The following is a 12350-nucleotide window of genomic DNA, read 5'->3' on the forward strand; positions in this document are numbered from 1 at the left end:
ACAATACTTTCCGGATGCCATCCTGACGCCCTCTACCCGCTCCAGAATAATCTGTACATGATATAAATCAGCGGTCACCGCGTGGGCTCATTCATGTGCACCCCGACAGCTATTCTTAGCATTCCTGAAAATAGCCATTCAATGACAGCGGGCAGAAGGGAGGGAGCGGTGACACCAGAACAATAGTCAGGAGAACAGAGGAGTAAACTCACCAGAGAATCCACACAGCCACCTAGAACTCACCCTGTAAGAGGAAATACTTCCACTTCATCCCTATGACAACACTTCTTGCCTCTTAAATCTGGCACCTAAATGGAGTCTTGGGCCTTATGGCATCCAATCTACTTCCGCTGTGTCCCTATGACAACACTTCTTGCTCTTTAAGTCCCTAAACGGTGGTGCAGTGGTTAGCACAGCAGCCTTGCAGCACTGCAGCCCTGGAGTCCTGGGTTCAAACCCCACCAAGGACAACATCTGCAAAGAGTTTGTATGTTCTCTCCGTGTTTGCGTGGGTTTCCTCCGGGCACTCCGGTTTCCTCCCACAATCCAAAGACATACTGATAGGGAATTTAGATTGTGAGCCCCATCTGGGACAGCAATGATAATGTATGAAAACTGTAAAGCGCTGCGGAATATGTTAGCGCTATATATAAAAAATAAAGATTAAACAGAGCCCTGGGCCTTATAGCATCCAATCTGCTTCTGTTGTGTCCCTATGACAACACTTCTTGCCCTTTAACCCCTTTCTGCCATTGGACGTACGATTCCGTCCATGTGGGGTGGGCCCTAATTCCCAAGGATGGAATAGTACGTCCAGCACGATCGGCCGCGCTCACGGGGGGAGCGCGGCCGATCGCGGCCAGGTGTCAGCTACCTATCGCAGCTGACATCCGGCACTATGTGCCAGGAGCGGTCACGGACCGCCCCCGGCACATTAACCCCCCGGCACACCGCGATCAAACATCGTGGTGTGCCGGCGGTACAGGGAAGCATCGCGCAGGGAGGGGGCTCCCTGCAGGCTTCCCTGAGACCCCCGGAGCAACGCGATGTGATCGCGTTGCTGCGAGGGTCTCTTACCTCCTATCCCTGCAGTCCCCGGATCCAAAATGGCCGCGGGGCTGCATCCAGGTCCTGCAGGGAGTACTTCCGGGTGCCGTGCAGGTGCTGGTAAGCCTGCACGGCTGTATGTCAGATCGGTGATCTGACAGAGTGCTGTGCAAACTGTCATATCATCAATCTGTGATGTCCCCCCCCTGGGACAAAGTAAAAAAGTAAAAAAAAAAATTTCCCACATGTGTAAAAAAAAAAAAGAAAAAAAAAATCCTAAATAAAGAAAAAAATATATATATTATTCCCATAAATACATTTCTATATCTAATTAAAAATAATATCAAACAATAAAAGTACACATATTTAGTATCGCCACGTCCGTAACGACCCCACCTATAAAACTATATCACTAGTTAACCCCTTCAGTGAACACCGTAAAAAAAAAAAAACGAGGCAAAAAACAACGCTTTATTCTCATACCGCCAAACAAAAAGTGGAATAACACGCGATCAAAAAGACTGATATAAATAACCATGGTACCGCTGCAAACTTCATCTTGTCCCACAAAAAAAGAGCCGCCATACAGCATCATCAGCGAAAAAATAAAAAAGTTATAGTCCTCAGAATAAAGCGATGCCAAAATAATTATTTTTTCTATAAAATAGTTTTTATCGTATAAAAGCGCCAAAACATAAAAAAAAGATATAAATGAGATATCACTGTAATCGTACTGACCCGACGAATAAAACTGCTTTATCAATTTTACCAAACGCGGAACGGTATAAACGCCTCCCCCAAAAGAAATTCATGAATAGCTGGTTTTTGGTCATTCTGACACAAAAATCGGAATAAAAAGCGATCAAAAAATCTCCCGTGCCCAAAAAGTTACCAATAAAAACGTCAACTCGTCCCGCAAAAAACAAGACCTCACATGACTCTGTGGAGCAAAATGTGGAAAAATTATAGCTCTCAAAATGTGGTAACGCAAAAAATATTGGAGTGCTCCCTCCTTTCCGAGCTCTCCCGTGCGCCAAAACAGGGGTTTACCCCAACATATGGGGTATCAGCAAACTTGGAACACATTGGAGAACAGCTTTTGGGGTCCAATTTCTCCTGTTACCCTCGGGAAAATACAAAACTGGGGGCTAAAAAATAATTGTGGGGGGACATTTTTTATTTTTTTATTTTCACGGCTCTGCGTTATAAACTGTAGTGAAACACTTGAGGTTTCAAAACTCTCACAACACATCTAGATGAGTTCCTTAGGGGGTCTACTTTCCAAAATTGTGTCACTTGTGTTTTTTTTTTACTGTTTAGGTATATTAGGGGCTCTGCAAACGCAATGTGACGCCTGCAGACCATTCCATCTAAGTCTGCATTCCAAATGGCGCTCCATCCCTTCCGAGCCCTCCCATGCGCCCAAACAGTGGTTCCCCCCCACATATGGGGTATCAGTGTACTCAGGACAAATTGGACAACAACTTTTGGGGTCCAATTTCTCCTGTTACCCTCGGGAAAATACAAAACTGGGGGCTAAAAAATAATTTTGGTGGGGAAAAATTGTTGTTTTATTTTTACGGCTCTGCATTATAAACTTCTGTGAAGCACTTGGTGGGTCAAAGTGCTCACTACACCTCTAGATAAGTTCCTTAGGGGGTCTACTTTCCAAAATGGTGTCACTTGTGGGGGGGTCTCAATGTTTAGGCACATCAGTGGCTCTCCAAACGCAACATGGCTTCCCATCTCAATTCCTGTCAATTTTGCAGTGAAAAGTCAAACGGCGCTCCTTCCCTTCCGAGCTCTGCCCTGCGTCCAAACAGTGGTTTACCCCCACATATGGGGTATCAGCGTACTCAGGACAAATTGTACAACAACTTTTGGGGTCCAATTTCTTCTCTTACCCTTGGGAAAATAAAAAATTGGGGGTGAAAAGATAATTTTTGTGAAAAAATATGATTTTTTATTTTTATGGTTCTGCATTATAAACTTCTGTGAAGCACTTGGTGGGTCAAAGTGCTCACCACACCTCTAGATAAGTTCCTTAGGGGGTCTACTTTCCAAAATGGTGTCACTTGTGGGGGGTTTCAATGTTTAGGCACATTAGTGGCTCTCCAAACGCAACATGGCGTCCCATCTCAATTCCAGTCAATTTTGCATTGAAAACTCAAACGGCGCTCCTTCCCTTCCGAGCTCTGCCATGCGCCCAAACAGTGGTTTACCCCCACATATGGGGTATCGGCGTACTCAGGACAAATTGTACATCTTTTGGGGTCCATTTTCTCCTGTTACCCTTGGTAAAATAAAACAAATTGGAGCTGAAGTAAATTTTGTGTGAAAAAAAGTTAAATGTTCATTTTTATTTAAACATTCCAAAAATTCCTGTGAAACACCTGAAGGGTTAATAAACTTCTTGAATGTGGTTTTGAGCACCTTGAGGGGTGCAGTTTTTAGAATGGTGTCACACTTGGGTATTTTCTATCATATAGACCCCTCAAAATGACTTCAAATGAGATGTGGTCCCTAAAAAAAAATGGTGTTGTAAAAATGAGAAATTGCTGGTCAACTTTTAACCCTTATAACTCCCTAACAAAAAAAAAAATTGTTTCCAAAATTGTGCTGATGTAAAGTAGACATGTGGGAAATGTTACTTATTAAGTATTTTGCGTGACATATGTCTGTGATTTAAGGGCATAAAAATTCAAAGTTGGAAAATTGCAAAATTTTCAAAATTTTCGCCAAATTTCCATTTTTTTTCACAAATAAACGCAGGTAATATCAAAGAAATTTTACCACTATCATGAAGTAGAATATGTCACGAGAAAACATTGTCAGAATCACCGGGATCCGTTGAAGCGTTCCAGAGTTATAACCTCATAAAGGGACAGTGGTCAGAATTGTAAAAATTGGCCCGGTCATTAACGTGCAAACCACCCTTGGGGGTGAAGGGGTTAAGCATGTAAACGGAACCCTCGGCCTTATGGCATCCATTCTTCTTCCCCTGTGTCCCTATGACTACACTTCTTTAAATTTAGGTCTGGCACCTAAACAGATCCCTCGCCCTTATGGCATCCAATATACTTCTGCTGTGTCCCTAGGACAACACTTCTTGCCTGAATGGAGCCCAGGGCCCTATAGCATCCAATCTACTTCTGCTGTGTCCCTATGGCAACACTTCTTGCCCTTTAAGTCTAGTGCCTATACGGAGCCCAGGGCCTAATTAACGTTAACCTGCCTAGAATCTGATTTCAAGGAGTATTGCCCATTTCTTATTTATATAGGGGTGAGTTGTATTACCCGTCTGATGACCTGTCTCCTCTCATCCTGGCTTCAAGGTCAGCGGCAGAGAACAAGTTCGGGATCAGACTACACAAGTTTTATTTGTAGTCTGTAACCATAGAGACTCATAGTTCTGCATGGGAGCTGTATACTTAAAATGGTAGTGGACTTTTTTTTTCTAATATTATGGATGCAAGGAAGTTTACCTGTAGGACTTTCTTTAGAAAGTGTGAACTTGTGATTGCAGTGCATGTAAATATAAGGTTACATAAGGAAGGAGAAATATAACTTATGGATGACAGGTCTTAAAAATGTCTGGAGATGTTTGACCCAGGCAAAGGGTTTACTAAGGATGAAAGGTAAGGAGATGTGTTAGAGCCGGGTGCCCCTCAGCGAGAGTTATCACCTCCATGGACCCCCAGGCTGGAAGAAGGAACCTGATATGTGAGGGTCCTGTCTCATTACACGCAGGTAAGCCCCCCCCGTCCCACCTCAGCTCTGCACCCATCACTCTCCGATTTCATAGAAATACTTGAGAATTCACTTCTAAACTCTAAAGTCTCTGATCAGCCCGAGGCGAAGAGTCATGAGAAAGCTCAAATATCCAAAAACCGAACGTGACGGGATAATCACAGCTGCCATTGTAATGGGAAGAGAGGTGCGGCGGCGCTAGGGACGGCGGCAGAGGAATGGATCTTGTCCAAGGTTAGGAAGAAAAAATTCTGTAAGAGTAATAAATAAGATTAAATCTAAAATACATAAAAACATGAATAAATAGGAATAAAAAATAAATGATAAATAGAATGTAAATAATATAAGGAATTAAAAGATGTGATAAAATCTAAAATACATAAATTCCTGAAATAAAAACTAAATTATAAATAGAATGTAAATAAAATCAGCAAATAATAAAATCAATTAAAACAAGTGATGCTTGTTTGTACAAACAATTGCTGGGACCAGTGATTGGCTGCAGTGGTCACGTGGATGTACATGACATTGTCACTGCAATATATCAGGTAAGACAATATCAGAAAATGTGGAAAAGAATGAAGAATAGAGGGGGAAAGAAGGAATTTATAGGGGGGGAGGAGAAAATAGACAAAGAAAAAAGAAAATAAATAAATAGAAAATAGAAAGAAGAAAAGTGATGAGGTGGGAGAAAGAGACAAATAAAGAATGTGAAAGATAAAAATAAGAATAAAAAAAGGAAGGAATAATAAGAGAGGAAAAAAAAGAAAAAATTAAGAAAGGAAAGGAAGAGAGAAAATAGGAAAATAAAGAGATGTAAAAAGGAGGAAGCATAATAAGGAGGAAAGTGAGAATATGAGAGATAAAAAGGAAGGAAGGGAAGAGAAAGAAAGAAAAAGGAAGGAAAGAATAAAAAAAAGGGAAGAAAGAAAGGCGAAAAGAAAGAAGGAATGGAGAAAGAAAGAAAGAAAGAAAGAAAGAAAGAAAGAAAGAAAGAAAGAAAGAAAGAAAGAAAGAAAGAAAGAAGGAAAGAGAAAAGTTAGAACGGAAAGTAGAGAGAGAATGAAAGAAAAAGAGTAGAAATTGAAGGAAAATAGAAAAAGTGGGAAAATACACAGAGGTAGAGGAAAGAGAGATAGACCTGGAAAAGAAAGAGGAAGACAAAAAAAAGAGAAAATGGAGAAGGACGGGAAATATGCAGAGAGAGGAGAGAGACAGGGAGAGAAAAAGGCCGAGGAAGAGAGGAGCAGAAAGAAGGGCGCGACCACATCTCAGACCACATGGAGCCGTGGATTTCACACTGGGCGCCAGACATTTTGGTGACAACCCTGCGATGTCTCCCTAACCACGAGGGGCTGCTCTGAGATGTCTCCAGACATCAGGCCTGCAGGAACACTCTGCCCACTCCTATCCACCAGGACCTCGGCGTGGTACAAACACCACTGTCAGGTCTACGAGCACCGGCTGAATATGGAAATATCATTTTCAAACACATCAAATATAACCCTCTTAGGGGAATAAATATACTGTCCAGAGATAAGACATGAAAGCCTGGCGTAATGTAATGGGCACGAGCGGGAGCATGTCCCCCCACACGAGGGCGCCCCCTGGTGGGCCAGCTCTGAGGGCTGCAGACCCCTGGGCAGCAATGTCTGTCACACCGCCCTGTATCTACCAGTTGGAATTTATCATGCAGTTTCCTTCTATGTGGCACAAGGGCCCCTGTGTCCCCTGATAACCCAGGTGTTACTGCCACCTCTGCACACCCCTTATACTGGGACGGGACGGCCCAGGACCACTCGCTCCCATTACTGTCCACCATAGGAGAGAATAGGAACAAAACTTCTGGTTAGTTTGTGGTGCCCATGAAACCCCTGATCATCCATACCAGGAAGTGTTGTCATAGGGGCATCACCCTGTAACTTCTACATATATTTTAATATTTTTCAAACATACTAAGTGGATTTTAGCATCGACCGTGGTGACATCTCCGCTGCTGCCGTGTTCGTGTCCAGTTGCTTTACCTCGAGCTAATGGCAATCATTACCCGTCTGCTCTCGGTGATACTGGATGAAGGTGACACGCAATTTTTTCGACCTTTTGACAATGGGGATGTTCTGTGTGAGCTGCGACTGTGACTAAACCCAAATTTCACAGTGCGGACTAGGAGCAGTCATCCTATTGTGACAAAACAATTGTTGTTCGCCCTGGTTCAGAAATTGGCGCTTAGTCACTAAATTAGTGTTCACTCCCTAAGCCCAAAAAGATTTTAGTTATTATGTAACAAAATAGATAGATAATAGATAGATAATGATAGATAAATAATAATTTTATTTATATAGCGCCAACATATTCCGCAGCTCTTATAGATAGATAGATAATAGATAGATAGATGATAGAATATAGATAGATAGATGATAGATAGATAGATAGATAGATAGATAGATAGATAGATAGATAGATCGATAGATAGATAGATAGATAGATAGATAGATAGATAGATAGATAGATAGATAGATAGATAGGTAGATAGGCCATGTGGACCTAATAAAGTCCACCTTATTTTGAAACTACTTTTTGGAGTGCGGCCTTCTGTTTTTTACTACTATATGTTGGCGAGTATGGATTGATTGCTGGGAGACTTTGCACCCATTTAACTTTTAGTGCTGTTCCATTTTTTTTTCACTAGATAATAGATAGATAGATAATAGATAGATGATAGATAGATAGATAATAGATAGATAATAGATATAAGATAGATAGATAATAGATAATAGATAGATAGATAATAGATAGATAGATAATAGATAATAGATAGATAGATAATAGATAGATAGATAATAAATAGATAGATAGATAATAAATAGATATATGATAGATAGATAGATAGATAGATAGATAGATAGATAGATAGATAGATAGATAGATAATCACACCAAGGACAACATCTGCAAGCAGTTTGTATGTTCTCCCCGTGTTTCCGTGGGTTTCCTCCGGGTTCTCCGGTTTCCTCCCACACTCCATAGACATACTGATAGGGAATGTAGACTGTGAGCCCCATCGGGGACAGCGATGCTGATGCCTGTAAAGAGCTGCAGAATAAGATAGCGCTATATAAGCAAATCATAATAAATAAATAGATAAATAATAGATATATATTCTTTGATTTTCTTTCCCTCCGATGTCCCCTATTAACACTTCAGGTCATGGCTGCATCCCATAGGAGGACGATGGAATACATCAGAGTAATGTTCAATCACCGCACACTCTTGATATGTTATTGTACAGATGCAGCGATGACACAATTCGGGTGCGGGGATAGAGAGAATGGTGAGGCGACAAGAACAGAACGTTTCGATCCTCACAGGGTGTTATTCCTATAGTCGCTGTTGGCAGGGCTCACTGACCGGTATAATATTCTGATTGCACCTTGGTCCAGAGGAGGTCCGGAGCACCTGCGCCTTGGATTGTAGGCTGCAAGGACTCGCTCACATGCTGCCGTTTAGTCACATTTTTTCCAAAAGTTTTGAAAAAAATGTGTTTCCTAAAAATAGACAAGACACCAATGTGTGAATAAGCTCTAGTAACATGTTTTATCAAGTTCTACCTGTACTGTATGTTCAGATGCAGGCACACAATGGCTGCCAGCAGTGATCAGAGCTCAGCTCCGGTTGCTGCTGTTAGACACAGATGCACCTACCACGTGTGGAGAGAGTTCAGCTCCTGAGGCCACTCCAGCTATCAGGTATGTACGGGAGATGCTCCACTAATTTTCTTAGGCCATGGTTACACAAATTTGGTCATTATTTTGCTTCCATTTTTCTTTAAATAAGCTTCTTCTTCAATTCAATGGGAGATCACCAATAGTTTCCATGTATAATACCTAACAAAACTCTGTGTGAACAAAGGCCAAGTGATAAGAGCAGTAGACCAGGGGAGCAGCTCTTGGGTGAGGGCCGTGGACTCCAGGATTCATCCACCAGGCTTCTTAGATCTGGTCAGGAAGAACATGGCGTCATCGGGGGCTTCTATCTCATTCCATCATGTGATTACATCATCACTGGTCAGATTAATGATGAAGGGAAACGTCCCCTGTAGATAATTCCAGGTCACGCGGGATGTGACGTCACCGGCCATTATTAGCTGTGGGATTCCAGATCTTCATCGATAGCTTCTGGTTTCTTTGTGGTCCTCATAACATTACTTTTCCATCGTTGATGCCTGATAATTAAACAATCTCTGCTTTCAGTTCCCTCTACGGGTTTTATATGAGAGACCAGACAAGAATCTTGCGAGCTTCCTCCCAACGTCTAATAGTAGTGTCTCGTCATCATTGACCAAGACATCAGAAGACGAAGACATGGAAAGACTAGGGGTAAGTTCACACTGTGTCTTTTTAAAGTGGTCACAAACATCTGCATATAGACCCTCTATATAAACTCTATATAGGCCCTTTAAAGGGTCAGTATTGACCTATTGGCCGGGGTCCCGGCAGCAGCGAATCACACCGGATGCCATATGCTAATGCTGCTGCGAGCATGCGCCGAGCGTCAGTTCTCTGTGTGATCCGATGCTCTCGCATGAGGGAATCGCACCACGGGTGAAAGTAATTTCTCCATCTCCTCCATTGCCAACATCCGCGGGAATCGCCATGCGCACGGGTGATATCTGAGTGCAGTGCAATGTTTCACAGACACCCATAGACTTGTATGGGTGCGATCCAAATTCAGCATGCTGCCATTTTTTTCCTGTCCGATGGCGATCCGATCGGAGCAGGAAAAAAGAAAACCAGAACCGTAAGGTTAAATTGGTATGATTTTTAATTGGATTGCATTTGTCCAATTTAATCACAAGTGTAAATAAGCCTTTAGGCCGGGATCACACGGAGAGAGAATCGGGCCGAATGTCAGAGAGAGATCCGGGCGTCTCCTTACTGTGATCCAGGTGCGGAGGAGACGGAGAACTTAATTTCTCCATCTTCTCCATTACGAACGTCTGCGGTAATCGGATGGCATCCGAGTGCAGTCCGATGTATCTCAGGCACCCGCAGACTTGTATAGGTGCACGTGACCGATTATCAGATGCGCCCCCAGCATGCTGCCATTATTTTCTTATACTGAATCATCCCCATAGTATAACATTGGGCCGGGTGCTATCCGATAAACCATCAGACCCACTCAGCCGTGTTATACACCAGTGTGAACGAGCCCATAGGCTTCTAGTCCTCTTCCTCTGTGAATAAACTTATGTATTAGTTACACCATGTAAATATTACACCGTGACGTTCCGGCCACAGACGGCCTTTATGACGCCATATAAGAGGGCGATCACATTTGTCGTGTTTTCATTTTTCTATGCTGTAACTTGTCAAGACCTTTTCTGACCTCTCACATTTGATCTTTTCCCATGAGTGGATCCTGTGCCTTTCTTGCTGTGAATTCTCGCGCCTTGGTCGGCTTCACACCTGAGCATTTATTCCTTCTTCTTTTTGGTGAAGTACGTGGAGATCCCGCGCCTTCAGCGCTCATGGCCGCACGCAGCATTCTTTAGATTGTCAGCTCCGAGGAGCGAGGCTTATCCTGTGATGTCAGGAATCCTCTCTAGATATGAATGATGTGATGTTACACTGTGAGCCTTCACCCCTCAATGACCAGACGGACTTATTTTTCCATTTTCATCCTTCATCTACGATATTTCAACGCTTATTTTTTTTCTTGGAGATGATTTTCTGTTGGGCGGATAATTAATATTTGATATCATCTTTATTTGCACCTATAAATATGGTCATAAAGTCATTGAGGGGTAAGGACAGTATTCCCAGATTGTGAGCTCCTAGGAGCAGGATTGGGTCTTGTCTACAGCCTTCTTCTGGATCGTAAGCTCTTAAATATACAGGTATATTTCTAAGTATACAGGTTTTACTGAAAGCTGTCAGTCATAAAAGGTTCCGGTTAATTTTCTTAGATTGTAAGCTGATAACTAAGATTATAATTAGTGATGAGCGAATGTCTTTGGATAAGGTGTTATCTGAGCATGCTCGTGTGCTGAGTGTCTGCGGCGTGCTCCAATAATGTTCGAGTCCCCACAGCTGAATGTCTCATGGCTGTTCGACAGGCGCAACACATGCAGGGACTCCTAACAAACAGCTAATCCCTGCATGTGTCACGCCTGTCGAACAACCACAAGACATTCAGCCGCGTGGACTCAAACATAGTATTGGAGCACGCCGCAGACACTCAGCACACGAGCATGCTCAGATAACACCTTATCCGACCACGCTCGCACATCACTAATTATAATCCTTGATTCTGTGACAGGACGTTGATCCAGGAATCTAGTCTGATCGCCACATGTGGGGTCGGGAAGGAATTTTTCCCCTAATATGGGCCTTTTGCCTCATGGGGTTTTTGCCTTCCTCTGGATCAACATAAATGGGCTTCTGTCGATCTGGAGCTCATTTAGCGCAATGTCCCTTATATCTAGCAGGTTACATTGTACTAGACGTCTTACCCTGATTGTCCCGTCTCTCGTTCTGTTTATTCAGAGGATTCTTTTCTTTAGATTGTGAGCTCCTGGGAGCAGGAACGTGCCCCCCGGAAATATAATAATAATCATTTTTATTTAGTGCAAGGACTTTATTAACTCTTTCCTTTCTCAACCAATTTTGTTTTCCCGCTTTTATTTTTTTCCTCCTTTTCTTCCAAGAACCATTTATTTTTCCATCGATTTAACCATGTGAGGACTTGTTGTTTTAAAGGGACAAATTATTAGGATTTTTTATGGTTGTTATTATTATTTATTATTCCGGGACACTTATTGTAATTCTGATTTTTAATATTCTGGGACACGTATTATAATTCTGATTTTTGGTAATAAATACAATGTAACCACAACCGGTTCTTGTGTCGTTCCTCTCTGGGATTATTTCATCACAAAATTACTTGATGTGATTACGTGATGATTGTAGACGCTACTTCTCCATGTTCCACGAAGATCTGGAGCACAACCTGACCGGTCCCCGTCCATCATCCACTCTTTATACTCATCCTATAAGTCTGCAGCAGGGGAGTAAAGAGTCTTGGGGGCCCTGGAGCTAATTTTGAGTCTGTCCCGCACAACCACCAAGTCATTTCTTTAATGTGTTGGTCACGGTCAATCTGCTAATATCTATAGATTTCCCTTTCATTGCACGTGTAAAGTATGATGCCAAGAAAAGACACTAAAATACACTGTAAGATACCCCCATAGTGAATTTCTCCACATGCTCAGTATGATGACCCTACTGTACCCCACCCCTCAATTCCCAGTATAATGGCCCCAAACCTCTCCACACTGTATAATTCCCTCAACCCAACCCTCCACACAGTATGATTGACCCCACAAAACTTTCACACTGTATAATTGATTGAAAACAATATAAAGGCTTCCACATAGCACTCCAAATATTATAATAGCCCCCACATAGCCTTCCATCTAGTATAATGCACCTCAAAGTCCTTCATATAGTATGATGCACTCCCCATAGTCCTACATATAGTATAATGCACTCCCCA

Source organism: Ranitomeya variabilis, chromosome 1 (genome assembly GCF_051348905.1).
Source record: "Ranitomeya variabilis isolate aRanVar5 chromosome 1, aRanVar5.hap1, whole genome shotgun sequence".
Taxonomy (NCBI): domain Eukaryota; kingdom Metazoa; phylum Chordata; class Amphibia; order Anura; family Dendrobatidae; genus Ranitomeya; species Ranitomeya variabilis.